At 46.4% G+C, this 15,826-nt stretch overlaps 1 protein-coding gene across 2 annotated transcripts in view; it reads right to left on the reverse strand.

Moving 5' to 3' along the window:
* FOXP1 (forkhead box P1) overlaps window positions 1-15,826 on the reverse strand; it is a 493,878-nt gene that overhangs the window by 366,763 nt on the left and 111,289 nt on the right. For both annotated transcript variants that reach the window (XM_040994813.1, XM_040994814.1), the window contains exon 2: window positions 5,464-5,558. The gene's annotated coding sequence lies outside the window, so the exon portion shown is untranslated. The remainder of the gene's footprint in view (window positions 1-5,463; window positions 5,559-15,826) is intronic.

Raw genomic sequence — 15,826 nt, forward strand, 5'->3', positions numbered from 1 at the left:
CAGTGTTTATTCAAATCATATAAATAAAAATATGCAGCTTGATCACTTCATAATTTGTCACTGAAAAGTTAACAGTAGCCATGATGCAGAGTTGGGTCCTCTGTGCTTTAACTTTTTTTTTTTTTTTTAAAGATTTATTTTTATTATTTTTTCATTGGAAAGGCGGATATACAGAGAGGAGAGACAGAGAGGAAGATCTTCCATCCGATGATTCACTCCCCAAGTGAGCGCAACGGGCCAATACTATGCCGATCCGAAGCCAGGAGCCTCTTCCGGGTCTCCCACGCGGGTGCAGGTTCCCAAAGCCTTGGGCCGTCCTCGACTGCTTTCCCAGGCCACAAGCAGGGAGCTGGAAGGGAAGCGGGGCTGCCGGGATTAGAACCGGCGCCCATATGGGATCCCGGGCGTGCAAGGCGAGGACTTAACCACTTGCGCCACCGCGCCGGGCCCTCTGTGCTTTAACTTTTTGCATTTCTTTTTCTTTTCTTTTTTTTTTCTGAGAGCGAGAGAAACAGACGGACACAGAGACCCAGCTCCTCTCACTAGTTCACTCAGCAAAGGCCTCCAGGAGCGGGTCCCGACACAGGAAGCTGCAAACTTGAAGCAGGTTTCCCACGTGTGGCAGGGACCCAATGACTTTAGTCATCCCCAGTACCTCCCAGGCTCACCCTGGCAGGAAGCTGGAGCCATGGACACAGCGAGGAACTGAAGCTGTGTTCTGTGTGCGACGCGGGGCGTGGGGCGTGGGGCGTGGGCACCTTAACCAACAGGCTAAATGCCTGCTCCTTCCTGTGCTTTTAACTTTGACATCACAAAATCACAACGAACAACACATGTCAACCACTGACATGACAGAACAATGCAGCACAAATAATAGACCACCGTCTTTAAGCGGGTGAAAGAAATTGATGTTAACAAAGAGAGATATTTATATCTAACTCCTTTCAGTCTATACAGGCTTGGATTTTCAATTAAGAGCAATGTGTGCATTTTTCAGGACAGATATATCTAGTGCACTTTCTAAAACAGAAAACTGAGGAGAACCTATTACAAGAATTTGAAACCCTCTTTATGACAAGGCAGGAGATCCAACCAGCTTTGATCCATGTAAAGGTGAAGCCAATTCCCAGTAAGATAGCTTAAGGACAGTGCAACACCCTGAACTCTCAGTTTTCACGGTTCTGGGGACACAGGTCAGGCTCCCACCACTGAACCACTGCAGTGGGGGAGATTTGTGGCTTGTATAATCGAAGATGGGGTGAAAGTATGCAACAGTCATCAATCAGAAAATCAACTATTTCAATCCAACATTCTTAATTCATCTGCACCTCCACCCCGGGGATGCTTTAGGCCCAAATGGCAAATGATCCTATCTTCACGGGGAACCGGCATACAACACCTTCCGATTGGAATACAGCAGCAGCAAAGTCTGTAGCAGTGTTCATTGGACACTCCTACAGAAAACCTCAGGGCAGGCTTTGATTCCTACAGTGATGATGACATGTGCAGCCTTACCCCGCCCCCCCCCATCACTTCCTCACCCGGGGCAGCCCTCCCAGGCACTGTGAAAATACAGAAATTCAGAGGGAACTCCCCAACGGTACAGTGACTGATCAATAACCCTGAATGGACATGTGTCTGCCAAACATCAGGCACTGTTAATCCCAGGAAACCCCCCCCAAAAAAATGAAACAGACCCGCTGCTTGCACAGTATGTCTGGCTAACAGGTGTTTTCACCAAGTGATGGCAGCTGTAAGTCCCGAAACAAACAAGAGGCTTGGAGGAAGAACAAGGAGAAATGGGAAGGGGGTCTCCTTTAACATGGGTGGCCAGCAAGGACCTAGCTAAGGAGATGTTGTCCAAACTGAGCACTGAAGGACTCAAAGAAGTGCGTTCTAGAATATACTGCAGTCAGTCCAGGCAGACTGCCTTGAGCCCGTGGTCAAGAGGCAAGGACATGGCATGGCATCAGCACATTGCAAGGGCGTTTATGCAAACTGTGGAAATTTCCCATTCTTCTGAACAGACAAGATCTTCAGGCCACTATCCTTACTGAGTGGGCTTGATCCAAGTAATGTCAGAGGCAGGCTCAAGACAGGTCCCAAGAAACATGGGGCTCGGTGTCCATAAGAGGTGTGTGTTGGGGGCGGGGGGAGTTGTATCACTGTCAGTGAAATGATGGATTGCAGGATCCCAAGTAGAGTTAATGCGACTCCCATCCATTTCACCCAACATTTCTCAAAAACTCAGGATGGGCAGGCAGTCACGGGGTTACCACTGCATCCCAACCATGGGGATGTGCTGGGATCAACTAGGAGATCCACAGACCGCATGGTAATCTTCCCCACAGTCAAGCAGCAACCTACGTGTGCAACGATACTGTGCCTTGAGAGTCTTTCTCATGAAACACTGTGGGCACCCAGGGCCTTCTGCTGCACAGTCAGCACAGGGACAGGGACAGGCATGTGGTAGAAGACTGACACCACATAGAAGCAGCCTGCTCAAGCGAAACCCTGCAGTGTCAGATGATCATCCGTGGTACCAACTGGAAGAAGTTACTGACTGCACCTGTGACGCAACCATATTGTCTGCCTAAGCAAAAACAAACAAACAAAAAAACAAAACAGAAACAAACAAGAACAAATACCACTGCCTATCTCTCAGGAACAGCACATCAACGTGAGACCCAGAGATCTAAACTCTGCCAGTGCAGATGTCCCCTGGTACACAGGCTGTAGGAACCTTCGAAGATGGGCATCAGGGCCACTTCCCAAGGTTCTACTGAGGTTCGCAAGGGAAGGTGGGGGAGAAGCAACAGCCTGAGAAACACACACCGCCCACCAGAATGACAACCACCAATGAACCCAAACGGGGTTCTTCATCAACCACCTCACTGCTGAGGGCAACTGTGGCACTTCTTAAAACACCAGGGCCTGTGCAAAGTTCTCAAAGCATCGCATTCCATGTAGCCAGCCGGCTCCTGTCTTTGTTTCGACTTTATTTGCAAGAAGGCCGCTGAGCAGAGAGGTTAAATGACTTGCCCATGGTGTCCAGGTAGTAGGTAGGGGCAGAGGAATCAAACCCAACTTCTGCAGAGCAGACACCCTTCACCACGCTGCTCCATGGCATCCACAGCAGGAATTGGTTACATGTCTGAGAAGGTACCCATGTTTCCTGAACAGCATCGCCGGATGGAAAAGAGAGAGAATATAATCTAAAGTTCAAGCAGATTTCTTCCTGTTTGGTCCATGAGATGGAAAATTTTACCAGAGTATATGTATGGGGCGTGTAGAATGGGAAATTAGGTATTGGTGATTTACTTGTTCCTTCCAAGGTAAGCTTTCAGCAGAGAAAGCGGAATGACAGAAATATAGGGTAGATGGTTTTATCTTATCCTTGAGTCAACAAAACAACAGAGAACAGGACAAGGCCATCACAATGTCCCCTGCACTTGTTGCAGCCAACAGCACTGGGTGCAAGTGTGTGTGTGTGTGTGTGTAGCTAGAACCTCCCACTGGTACTGGTACTCAGACCTGGAAACGAGCATTTATTCATGGGAATGTAACACTCCGGTATACATGGGAGTGAATATTGGGAGACTGAATATTGGCCTGCTTTTAGGGGTAAGAGGGATTGCCCAGGTTTGCCATGACACTTTCAATAAGAATACTGCGGTCCTACTGTATTTACTAAGATGTGCATCTCTGCTTAGGATCAAACAGACTGATGCTCTAACAGGCATAAAACAAACAAGACGTGTCAACAGAATGCACAAAGGCAATCACTGAAAGTTTAAAAATAAATAAGAAAAATCAACCACCTCACTGTCACGATCCCGTATTAAGTAAGCACAACTGCAAGCTCAGAGCCACACACCTTATCCTTCGTGGGAGGATCCACAGCGTGTCTGGATCAGACATGTGCTCAAGGTGAGAGCCTCACGTTCCACACGCCCTTACAGATTTCACTGGGTACAGTTCCAGGGAAGGCTCTTTCAAGAGATATGCCTCAACTGGGAGCACTACCTCTGTTCCTTGCACATCAGTACCTTTCCCTCGGGATGCAGAGGCAATGGCCAGAGAGCCAGCAGCCATGTCATGACCTTGAGAAGGAAGCAGCAGAGTTGAACCCGCGAAAGGAAGGCAGTCCCTGCTCTTCCAGACGCCTGTATGATCAAGACACGCAAATGACTGCTTAGGCTCACAGGGCTGTATCTGTTACTAGAAAACAAATCTCAGCTGATGCAATGATAGAAAAAGCATGTCTAAAGACTGCATGGTGACTGTCTAGAAGTCAAAAAGGAAAACCTAGACAATTCACAGAACAGGGTTTGATTCTTCCTTATTCCCTAAGCTGTTTGTTTAGGTCTTTCCCCCTTAATTAGCGCTGCTGGTCCAGGGCAGCGTGTTTGCCTAGCTTGACTCTCTGTTTTGACATGCATGACTTGTGAAATTCAAACATACTTGTAGACACCCAAAGCATTATTATTTATTAAGGCCTATATTAAAGGTGGAAGATCTTAAAGCACGCTCAGATTCTGATGATTAAAGGACATTTAATCGCTCTTCATTGGCATTTGATCTTTAGCCTGCCATCATCTACCCGTATGGCCCTTCATCCATATTTGATACTAAAAAGATATTTCAACAGCTTGTCCATCAACTGTAAAAGAGAAGGAACTGGCAGACAAACCACATTACTCAGAAAATAAAAGCGCTTTCCTCCACACTCATTTAGTGCCTGAAAGCCCAATGTGATTAAAAAGGTGAGGAAGGCACACTCCACAAGGTGAGCCGGAATGACTGTGCGCAGCCTCGCACAGGGAGTGTCGAAATCTTCAAAGCATTTTCACACACATTTTATCTGGTTTCATCCTTGCGACTCCAGCCTATGAGGTAGGAAAGGCAGACGTGTAGTTCGTGCCTGCTTCTTTCAGGGAGATGGTATGCTCCCGGATGGGACTGCTGCTAACCCAGGGAAGTATTCAGGCCCTCGGGTGTCCCCTCAGATGCAATTAGATCGGGGATGGCAGACCAATGCCTTCAGGTTGACTATAGCTCATGGCCCATTTTTATCCGCAATGTTTCACTGGAACACAGTCACCGCCATTGGTTCATGTGTTGTAAATGGCAACTTCTGTGCTACAAGAGCAGAGCTGACTGGTCACCAGACAGACGGCACAGCCCATGACGGTGACAATATGCACAGTTTATCAACCCTGCATCAGGTCACCTTCCTGCAATCGGGATCAAGTTATGGATCCTTTTTAAAACAAGAAAGCCAGCAGGGAGGACAGTAGCAGATATGCAAGATGCCTCCGAGCATCAGAATCGGTGCCTGGTAATGAGATGAGCCACCATTTGTTGTGAGTTTGCTACATCCAACTACTCTGTCAACCTGCCCAGGTGGACGGCACGGCAATTCTTAAGTGGTACATGGTGTCAGTGCTGGTTGCCACTTACCCTGAACTTGTAACGTGTCTCACAGCCATAAAAAACCTGGAGTCACAGGAAGGGGGCATGCATAATGCCACAAAACTGCAACACAGAGAGGGACGCTGAAAGGAAAAAAGAAAACACAAGGTTAAGTGAAGGGGCAAGCTGAGAGGCTTCCCGTGTGTGCTACAGCCATACCATCCCCGAGCCCCGCCGGCTCAGACACCACCCCAACCCTCAGGCGTAGCATCATGTGTCTATGTGTCCACCGGCTCCCTTTCCTTCAAGGCTCAGCACTCAGTCCGGGGCAGAGCCTGAAGTCCCTATTAGAGAATGACAGTGGAATGATACGAAACAAATGCGCTCCACAACCGACTGACGCTTCCAGTCATGAGGGCACTAACCCTAACCTAGCAGTCTGGCTCACTGAGCACGCATTATGTCCCATTTCTGTAGCTATATCCTCACAATGTGAAAAGCACTGCAAGGAACAAGGACAGGAAGCTCCATGGGCCCAGGCGGCGACGTTGCTTTCAGTTGTGGTCCTTTGGTTTCCCTCATTGCATGCTATGGGAGCAGCAGTAGGGAAAACATACACATACACACACACACACATACACACACACGGTTCCCTCCCCACTCCCCATCAAGGAAAGCACAAGCTCTCTCCCGCCTGTCAGTCCCACACTCTCCACCTGCTTGTGGGCTTGTGCCACAAACAACTCAAGAAACCAGTGCTGCACGTGCAAGGCTGCACACCTTCCTGCCCCAGTTGGGTTATTAGTAGACTATTTACCAAACCTGGTTCCAAGTAAGCTGAAGTTGCTGACGGACAGGTCAGCTCTTCCGTAAGCACTTTCAAGAAGGTTTCACACGACTCTGACGGCAGCGAAGTTGCCCAGGCCGGCTCCTTTCTGTCTAGATCTCTGAGATGATAATGCCACCCCTAAGGCCTCCCTCACGCGCTCTCTTAGTAGGCAATGTGACCACAGCATGAGACCAGGGACTGCAGGATGCATGTGTGTGTTCTCGTTCAGCAGCAGGTCCACATACCACCCTGGGAAGGGGCATGCTTTCTTCAAGCATAATCTGCCAGAGAACCTGAAACTGATGTTTTCTGATTTGAATAGTCACGTCTCTCCAGAAACTTCGTGGGTTGTCTGTCTACCAGAGCTCAGAAGAGAGATAAGAGATGGCACGCCCAAGCCACACCCTTTCCAGATGCAGGACAAACTCAGGCCACATTTGTCCACAGGGTTCTAAGGGTCACTTGTCTCATGTTCCTAAGTTGCTTGCATGGATATCACGGCTTCAAAATCATTCACAAGTGCTGTGCTGTGCTGTGCTGTGCTGGGCTGGGCTGGGCTGGGCTGGGCTGGGCTGGGTACTGGGATAAGAATGCATCAAAAACACTTTTTAGGATAACTTTAGTTGGCAGACGCTGTGACTGTTCAAAGCTAATTGCTGGACTCATTAATGAACAAGTGCCATCACAAGAAAGGTGACTACTGTCATGCGCTCATCAGAGTAATGAGATAACAAAGTTAATGATACTGTCTTCAGTGGACTTAACGTTGGCTTCCTCTTAGAGTCTACATTGGCAAACACTGCTCAGACACCCCATGGTTGTGCTGCTCTTGGGAAAGTCTATCAGCAGAGGACTCCTCAAGGAAAAGTCAGCTGATCACAACCCTCACAGCAGGGCAAAGCAATTGGAAAACTTTTCCACCCTTTATTATCTACTTGTAAAATGTTATAAGCCTGTAAACTAGTTAATTTATGAGCCGTGTTAAGAAGTTGCTCCCACTTGATCGCAGGCTTCACAAATACAGTCTGCAGGGATGTGGGAGGATAATTTGTAGGTCTGGCTCCTTGGCTAAGGGGACACTAACTAATGTGACACAGACACATGACACTGATGGCGGGCCACACTAATGACCGTACTCCAAGACGGGGCTGTCAGCCTGTCGTCCCAGCGAGAAGCCAACTTGCTCTCACTGCGGCTCAGGACTCGATGCTCAACTAATTATTCAGACAGCGACATTAATGAGAACCCTCATGTTTATTTTCAACGTACTAACCAGCGCTTAGCTTCCATTTGTCTGATATGGTCACTGATTAAAATGTGTTTCATGAATAGCAAATGTGAACTCTCACATAACAAAGAAGCTCCAGAGAAAAATAAGAACTGGCTGATTGGAAAACCAACCTGGACAACTCGTTTTCCGCCTCAAAAACAGTCAAGGACGAAGTGACAGGCAGCAGGAAATGACACGAGGACCAAGAAAGGCCTATGTTTAATCACACGAGTCCGGGATGAGCTTACTCCTGGACCAAAGCCACTGGCTCGCACCATGGTTAAGAGCAACTTCTATCGCAAATCAACTTCATTAACTCTAAGACAGTGAAGGAAGATGTTAGGTGAATGTTTTCGTGGAAAGACCAGCGCGCTTTAATGTGCTTTTTCAGCCTGAAGAGAGTTTGATCTTTCATCAAACTGTCTCAAACACGATCCTCACAAACATTAATAAATGCAGTTGTGTCCTTTCAAATTGAATGTAAAACTGTACTTAAGAAAAAAAAAAAGAATTCCTTAATATGCCCTCATACATCTTGTTTCTAGTCTACTAAACCTTGTAATCAAGTTCTTCCTACTTTAAATTAAATTTCTATTTTGGTATGATAAATTTTGTCCTTCGTTTAATGGTGATTGTAATTCTAAAATATTCATCTAATCATAATTTAAACTGAATAACTTTTAAAGAAAGGTGTGCTCAGCTCTATTAGAGGTGTTGATAAAAGGAAAATGCTTCCATTGTGATTCATTATAAAATGTGCAATTTGAATTAAATAACAGTGCTACCATTTCAACAAACGTTCTATGTGCCATTCGGATGAGGAATTCTACTCGATCCTGAGAGTGAGTTCTGATTTTATATTAAAAAAAATAAAAAGCAAAATAAATATGAGTCCATGTAGATCATTCTGGGAATGAAAATGTCATTGCATGCTGTATGCAACATTTCTTAAGTACGTATTTCTAAGCTTTCTTGCTAGAGATAGATCTGTAATTTTAGAACGCCAAAATGCCTAAATGGCACACAACATGTGGGAGGCAGATTCAGACTGCGGGCTAATTTTTAAAATATACTTAACCAAGAATCAGATAAATGGTTTCCAACCATCACGGGTGTCTCCGAACAGTGCTAGTTCATGAAGGGTACCTGCAGGAGACAGGCTTGTAGATGCTTAGCACCTAAGGCAGTGTATGTGCTAAGCAACGGCCCCACAACCATTCCGGAAGGTAAGTCCTGCCTGGGGCAGAGTCTGGGCAGATGTCCACCAAGTCCAGTTCTTCCTGAGCACAGACTGGACTGCACGTCCCAGCACCCTGTGGACTGGAAGTGACTGTAACTTTTACTTGGATTCTGGGGCCTCTGGGCTCACCCTAGGACCCGCTCCTCCACCCAGAGGACAGCGCTGCCCTTCTGGAGGTAGAGCGGGCTGCTGGGCCAGTGATCAGTCCCCAGAAGCAGCACAGGCAGTGCAGAGCCACTGTCGTTCCCGTCCCACTAACCAGCACTAGCTGGGTCGCGTCTAGGAGACACACCTGCACCGAGTGTCTGCCTTTGTGGTTTTTGTAACAGCTCCTACTCCTTTTACTCAAATGCACGGTGGGACTTTCTGATGGTTTCTGGGCAAACCTGAGGCAGGAAAAGCAACACGAATCTGGAGATATCCCAGAAGGTATTTTTGACTTGGGATCGTCTGGTCCGGTAAGCACACGAACAGTAGAAAAGGAAATAGGAATTCCCAAAGTGTGGCAGGCCACGTCCTTCCTTCCTTAATCTTCACAAAGCCCAGAGAGCGAGTTTGATTCCCATTTAACAGATGAGATTACCGAGCCTCCAACACATGAAATGAGCAAATGTCAAAGACTATCAATCGGCTGACATAATCCTTGCTCAGCAGTGATTACTTTTCAAATATGCAAACTGCACGGACAATGAACATTTCCAAGTTAAAAAAACCTTTTTGGCTGCTGCTCGTAAGTGGGAAGTCTAACATCCCTCAAATTTAATACAACATTTAAAACAAAAACGTGTGAGGGGAAAGTGTTAAGGAGCAATACAATTGGGAGAAGGTTGGAAACTTCAGCAGAAAAACCAGCACCAAAGGGAATGTCTTTCAAATGTTCTTTGTGACAAAAGCAAAAAGGTCATATTTCCAATGAAACAAATATACGTCGAAACTATATTAACTGCTGAGTAATCAAACATTGTAAATATTTGTACCTCTTTAATGGGATAGCTGTTAATACATTTAAGGTACTTTACTATATTTTGGTCATAATTCAGAGCAGAAATTGACCGACTGCTTCTATAAAGGAAAACTGAGTATTTCAGGCTTTGCAACCATGTGCTTTCTATTTAACTCCTCTACCCTGTTATTGCAGTAGGAAAAAAGTCACCACACACACTGCATAAACAATTGCATGTGCTTGTGTTGCAATAAAACTTTATTTACAAAAATAGGCACTGGGCCTCATGTGGCCAGAAGGTCATTATTTGCTTTGGAAAATATGTTCGGGGGTTGGTGGGGGGAATGGCTGTTTCACTTAGCCACGACACCATCCACATCTTACATCTGGGTGCCAAGCTCCAATCCTGGATCTGGCTCCCAATTCCAGTTTCCTGCAAACTCAGACCCCGACCAGGGAGCGCTGGCTCACGCAGCTGAGTTCCTGCCACACTTGCCGCACACACAGAAGACCTAGGCTGACTGATTTTGGCTTGACTCAGTCCTGGCTGTTGTGGGCAATCAGACAGTGAACCAGGAGACAGCTGATCTCTTTCTCTCTCTTGCTACTTCTCAAATAAATATGTTCTTACAATCAATAAAACCTCTGTGCCATTAAAGTGCAGAAAATACAAAAATCTAGAGTTGGAGATCTACAGCTTTTGTATTTTCTAAAACAAAATAATTTCTAAAGTTTAGGTGTGCAAAGTTTAAAAAGCAGTCTGAGCTGTAACAGGAAGTAATTTGTTGCTCATGTATCCTCGTGTGCCAGTGGCTTGTGACTTCCGTGGTGCTTATGGCAGCGTGCACTCTCACTCAGCAGCCCTTGAAGCAGCCGAAGAGACCACCTTACCTTTTAGAAGTCCTCATAATGAGATGCCATAAATCAAGTTTTATACTTCCACCCTTAAAAGAAATTAACTAATTTTGTTTAAAGGGGTTGCCTGCTTATGGATGATAGCTGTAAATAAAACTGCTGGATGCAAAATCACACTTTCTCTCTTTCCTTCTTCCATGACGGCATATAATAATTTGTCTTTTAATAACTTTAAAACAATTCTGAGTCATTTGCTCATTAAAAACAAGATACATCTTGATCATAAAGCTTGGCATTTCATAAATATTTACCCCAAATGCACTGTCTGCCTCGAAGCTGGGCTGGCAGGCTCCTGATTGACAAGCAACTTCTGTGCAGGAGGGAGGAGACCGCGTTGTCATGCTGCCTTCACACTCATGTCCTCCCGGGTGGCTCTTCCCCAACAGCCAAAAAACACAGGACACACGTGATCACTGCTCATCCCTGTTCCTTGCTCTCTCATTCTGGATTCATTCCCTGCTGGCATTCTCCCCATGGTTCTCCAGCACGCAAGTAACCAAAAGTCATCCGATGACCTGCAGGCCCTGCGTGATCTGGCCCCTGCAAACTTTGCTGGCTTCAAGCTTAGGAGCAAAACTGCATCAGCCCTGCCAAGCTTCCCACTTGGCATTCCTTGTTCTGGATGGCAGGGAGGGAGATGGAAGACAGATGAAGATTTCAGCTCCTCTCCTGAGAACCACCATGGTCAACAAGACAGCAAGAACATCAACTTACTCTTCCCGTTTTCTGGTCTATGTTTTCAAAGTGCGTTGTGAGATCAACACGCCATTGTATACTTTCCTCCACTTGATGTGTTCTGAATAATTTTGCCTATCATTTTCTCCATGAAAATAAATGGAAGCTGAAGTCCTCAAAGCAACTTCACCTCTCTTTCTGTTTAACACATTCCAATTGGTCCCCGGTCCTCTGCAAGCCCAGGACGCTAAGAAGCAGGAAAGAATGTGTTCTTCGGCAACACCTCAGGCTCTTTTCCCCAGAGTGGTTTAAGGCAGAAGAGGGGGGACAAGAGGCAGTACCAACTTCAGAAATATACCCAGATTCTGATTCTGTCACATGATGGTCAGAATGCATGGGAGGGAGCATTTCAGATGATTGTGGAAGGACTGCAAGCTACAGGTTCTCATCTTCAAACCAGCCCACTGAAGCCCACAGAGGAAGATGGGCTGTTAGTCAGGACCCAAATGAAAGACATTCTCCTCCTGACATGCAAAAATCAAGTACCCTTGTGCACTAGCACTTTTGCTGGACTTGGGGAAGAGGGAGGGCACTGAACAGGTGCTGTGCTTCATGTTTGTCACGCCTCAGAAGCGAAATCCAAAGACACAGTGAGTGTAAGGGACTATCACAAGATGACTAATTCGATTTCATTCTCTTCTTCCTGTAGCACAACCTCCACAACCCATGGAGGCCATGTGACTGATGCCTGGACAGCAGGATACAGGCAGAAGCAACACTTGCCCCTTCCAAGCCTGATGCAGAGGTGGCCCTGCTCCCTGTCCCTCTTCGTAGAGAGCCGAGGGACCCATGATGTTGTGGCTGGTACAAAATCCATGTGTGAACAAGATGTGCACTGACATGAAAGGAACACAACACACGCCCTTGTTAAGTGAAGCTGCTGGGAGAGTACGGGGTGTCAAAGCAGCCAGCACCAGAGCTCACACTTCATCGTACAAGGCATTAGGATCCACCTTCATCAATACTTCTTCCTGGCTTTGTCTCCACTTCTCCTGTCTTGACTCCATGTCTTCATTTTCTGTGCACTGTCTTTTGTCTTTCAAGAATCACTTGTTGTTAAACAGAGTGGCAGGAAATCAATTCATTGAGAAAACACTCACTGGACAGTTACTTTCTCTGACCTTACAGCATGCCAGCCAGACACCATGGTGGAGCAGAGCCCAAAAGAAAGACAACCAAGGACTTTGCCCTCATGAAGTCTCGTCTACCAGGAAACACCAACCAAAGCACATGGGCATGAGGAACACAAAGCGCAGGAGGTACTGGAAGAGACATCCTGGAGGCCATTAACCAGAGGTGAATTAACAGTCCCCCAGGCAGACAGGGCTGGCTGGAGGGAAAGGGAACCATCTCGGGCTTTCCTCACGGTGCTGTCAGTCAAAACAGACATTTGCCAGCACAAATACCAAGCCCTGAAACAATCAATCTCTGCCTTCTATGATGACTTGAAAAATAGAGCAGGGGAGTGTGAGGGCTTCCAAATGGAAAAGAAGGCCAAGTAGATTGAGTAATACGAAAACAAAAGAATGCTATTACATTCTGTGAAGCCTCTCAATGGTGTAACTTAAAACAAAACACTTGTTTTTCTACCACTGACAGGGACAAAGGCGGGAGCTATTCACACCAAAAAAGCACTTTCCCAAATTATCTTGGAAGATACTTGCCAGAGACCCAGAGCAGCCCTGGTGCCCAGGGTGTGGCATTAGCCCTTCTTGCTAACCCAGCCCCCTCTGCCTTCAAACCACTGCGATGATCCTGCAAAACCCAGCGACATTGTGGTCTACTCTGTCACCGCACACCTGTAAGGGAAGAGCAAAAGTGCCGCGTGAGGCATGGCCCTCACCTTTCACTGCCTGCAAAGCCAGTCAGTTCTGGGAGAACTCCACTTGCATGCCCTGGCTGGCACTCGGGGCCTATGGCAGGGACTTCCCCCAACTCCCATCTCATCACAATCACCTGGCGGGCACAGTGTGGGGCCCCAAGCACCACTGTAGAGGTTCCTGATTGCCAAGGCTGCACAGAGGCCCAAACTGGCACATTTCCAACTGTATCCCAGTGCTGCTGCAGCTCCTGCTACACAGCTCTCTGCTGTGGCACCACCTCCTCCCTCCACCCCTCAGCTGGCAGGAGGTCTGTCCCACGAGTGGCATCTTCCAGGGACTGCCACCCAATCTCAAGGGGCCAGGGCAGCCTTCTCTCAAAGGGAGGGATGCTGTCAGGACAGTAACTGCTGTGAGCCACTCCCTAGGGGCAGTCATGCTCAATCCTGCACAGGTGGTACCTGCCTCCACTGCTTCGCATTTGTCTCAGAAGAAAGACCAGTTGAATGTTACGGATTCAGGGCCCTGCTGGTGCCCCAGCTTTCTCCCATCACATCCCAGTCCTGGGGTTTCTCTGCCGCTTACCTACACACACTGCGACCTTTGAGGTTTTAGCCTCACCATTCCCTCCACTTACAAGGCTCTATGGCATGCCTTACAGGTGGGGATTGTTCTGAACCTGGAGATCTTAAATCAAAAGTTATCTTTCCCAAGAGGCCTTCCAAGGCATACTCTTTAAGCTCTCCCTCAAGTTTCATGATGTTTTGATTCTTCGTTTGAATTTCTTTTATTTTTAACTCTCTCTGCTTGTCTCTACCAAAAGGCCAAAGCCACCAGGGTAGGGCCTGCTGTTTCCTTCCTTGCATGCGCTCTTCCCCACCGTCTACACCACAGCTCAATGATCACACTGGAGGCTCTCAGTGGATACTGGCTGAATGGATGCATTAATAAACCTACTTATCCTAGACTCTTCCTCAAGGAAAACACAAAAAAAGCTAAAGAAGATCTCAACTGCTCAAAGCTATAACCCACCAGGTTAAAAATCCCAGAGCGACTTCCAACGAAAGGAACTACAATGATGCATTTATGCTAGGATTTCAGGCATGGGAGACTGGCATGCAATGCGGGCTGGTCCATCTGAAATGACCTGGCAAAGATCACCCTGTCCTCCACAAGCCACCCTGTGCAATGTCTGCAAGGTGCCCTTGCCAACTCTTGTCTTCTGGAACTTCTTTCTAATGTCATCCACTCCTGCTGCCAGGTGCAAGAAGAAAAGTGGGTTCTACTTCTCTTTGCAAGTGGAGCTCCTCCATCGTGGAGGACTCTGAAAAACCACTTGTAAGTAGTCTCTGTTAACCACAGTTTGTAATTTTGTCACAGGTGTTTGACTAAAAAGGGGATGAAGCCTTTTAAGATAGCACACCCATATTATGTCATTGTGTGTACTCTGCACCACACCTCAAAACTGACAAAATCCTTTCTTTCTATGCCATGGCAACCATGAGAGTTAATGCTGCAGGATTTTGCTGAGGGCAAACCTATATGCTTCAAGATGTTCACGCCTTTACAAAAACATGTTAAAGTAGAATCTTAACACAACTTGTCATAAAAGCTGACACTAGTACACTGGAGAGGAAATCAAATGACATGAGTTGTACCTGGCAGTTCAACAGAATATAGGATAAATACTCTTTGTAAGGCAGCCAAAGCCTTGGTTAGAAGTTCAAATGGGGAAGATGACGTGAATGAATATTCAAAGTATTCTATACTAAATGATTTTTCTATAATTATAAAAAAATCATTAAAATGCACTCAGCCTAAGCCTCACCAAAAAAAAAAAAAAACAAAAAAAAAACAGTGCCAAGTCTTGGGTGGCCTTGGAAAAGTCAAGCATCCTCCCAAACACACATAGTGTGGAAACAGTTCAACGAAACCAGTGATCTCAAAGGTGCTTTGTAGCTCGCCCTCTCCTGAAGTCTATGAGCACTTCTGACCATGCATCTGAGGCGCAGAGACCACGAGCAAGGGTGAGGTCACCTCCAGCCTGTCCTTAGAAAGCAAACTCTGGGAGAAGGGCCATTCCTCTGCAAGGTCTCAGGTGCGGGGTGGCTGCACTCCGGTTTGTTGTATCTGTACAAATAAAGTTGTATTTCCTCTACTGCAGGAGGGTGAGTTGATGTAGTAATTACCTGTTACTCTTGACAAGTAAGGTAATTAATGTAGCAAAATACCACTCCAATGTGTGTAAATTTAGACCACCGTAATTAAAGCACCCGTCTGTTCAACAAACTGTTCAATTAAGAAAAAAATATTGACGGTGTACATTTTTTGAAATTAGAAAAACGTATGGAATGAATGACTCTCCCTTGGTTGACATCCATTTCTAGACTGCTTTCTCAGCAGGAAGCATGCACAAGGGATACATAATGGAGTAACTTCCACTAAAACACAGAAGTATTTTTTGTGAATGTACTATTAAGGCAAGAGTCTCTTGTGGAAGTATTTTTTTTTAAATAATTCCACAAAACATTCAAGTAGTATATAAACCTCAAAACTGCCATGCAAAATGAGCTAAATTATACAAGATCCAAGTCATAGAGCTGTGTGCAAAGACAGCATTGTCACCTGAATCCACCAGGATCCACGCAACCATCCTAAA

The sequence above is a fragment of the Ochotona curzoniae genome, unplaced genomic scaffold, assembly GCF_017591425.1.
Source record: "Ochotona curzoniae isolate NIBS_2020 unplaced genomic scaffold, NIBS_Ocur_1.0 contig_908, whole genome shotgun sequence".
Lineage (NCBI taxonomy): Eukaryota > Metazoa > Chordata > Mammalia > Lagomorpha > Ochotonidae > Ochotona > Ochotona curzoniae.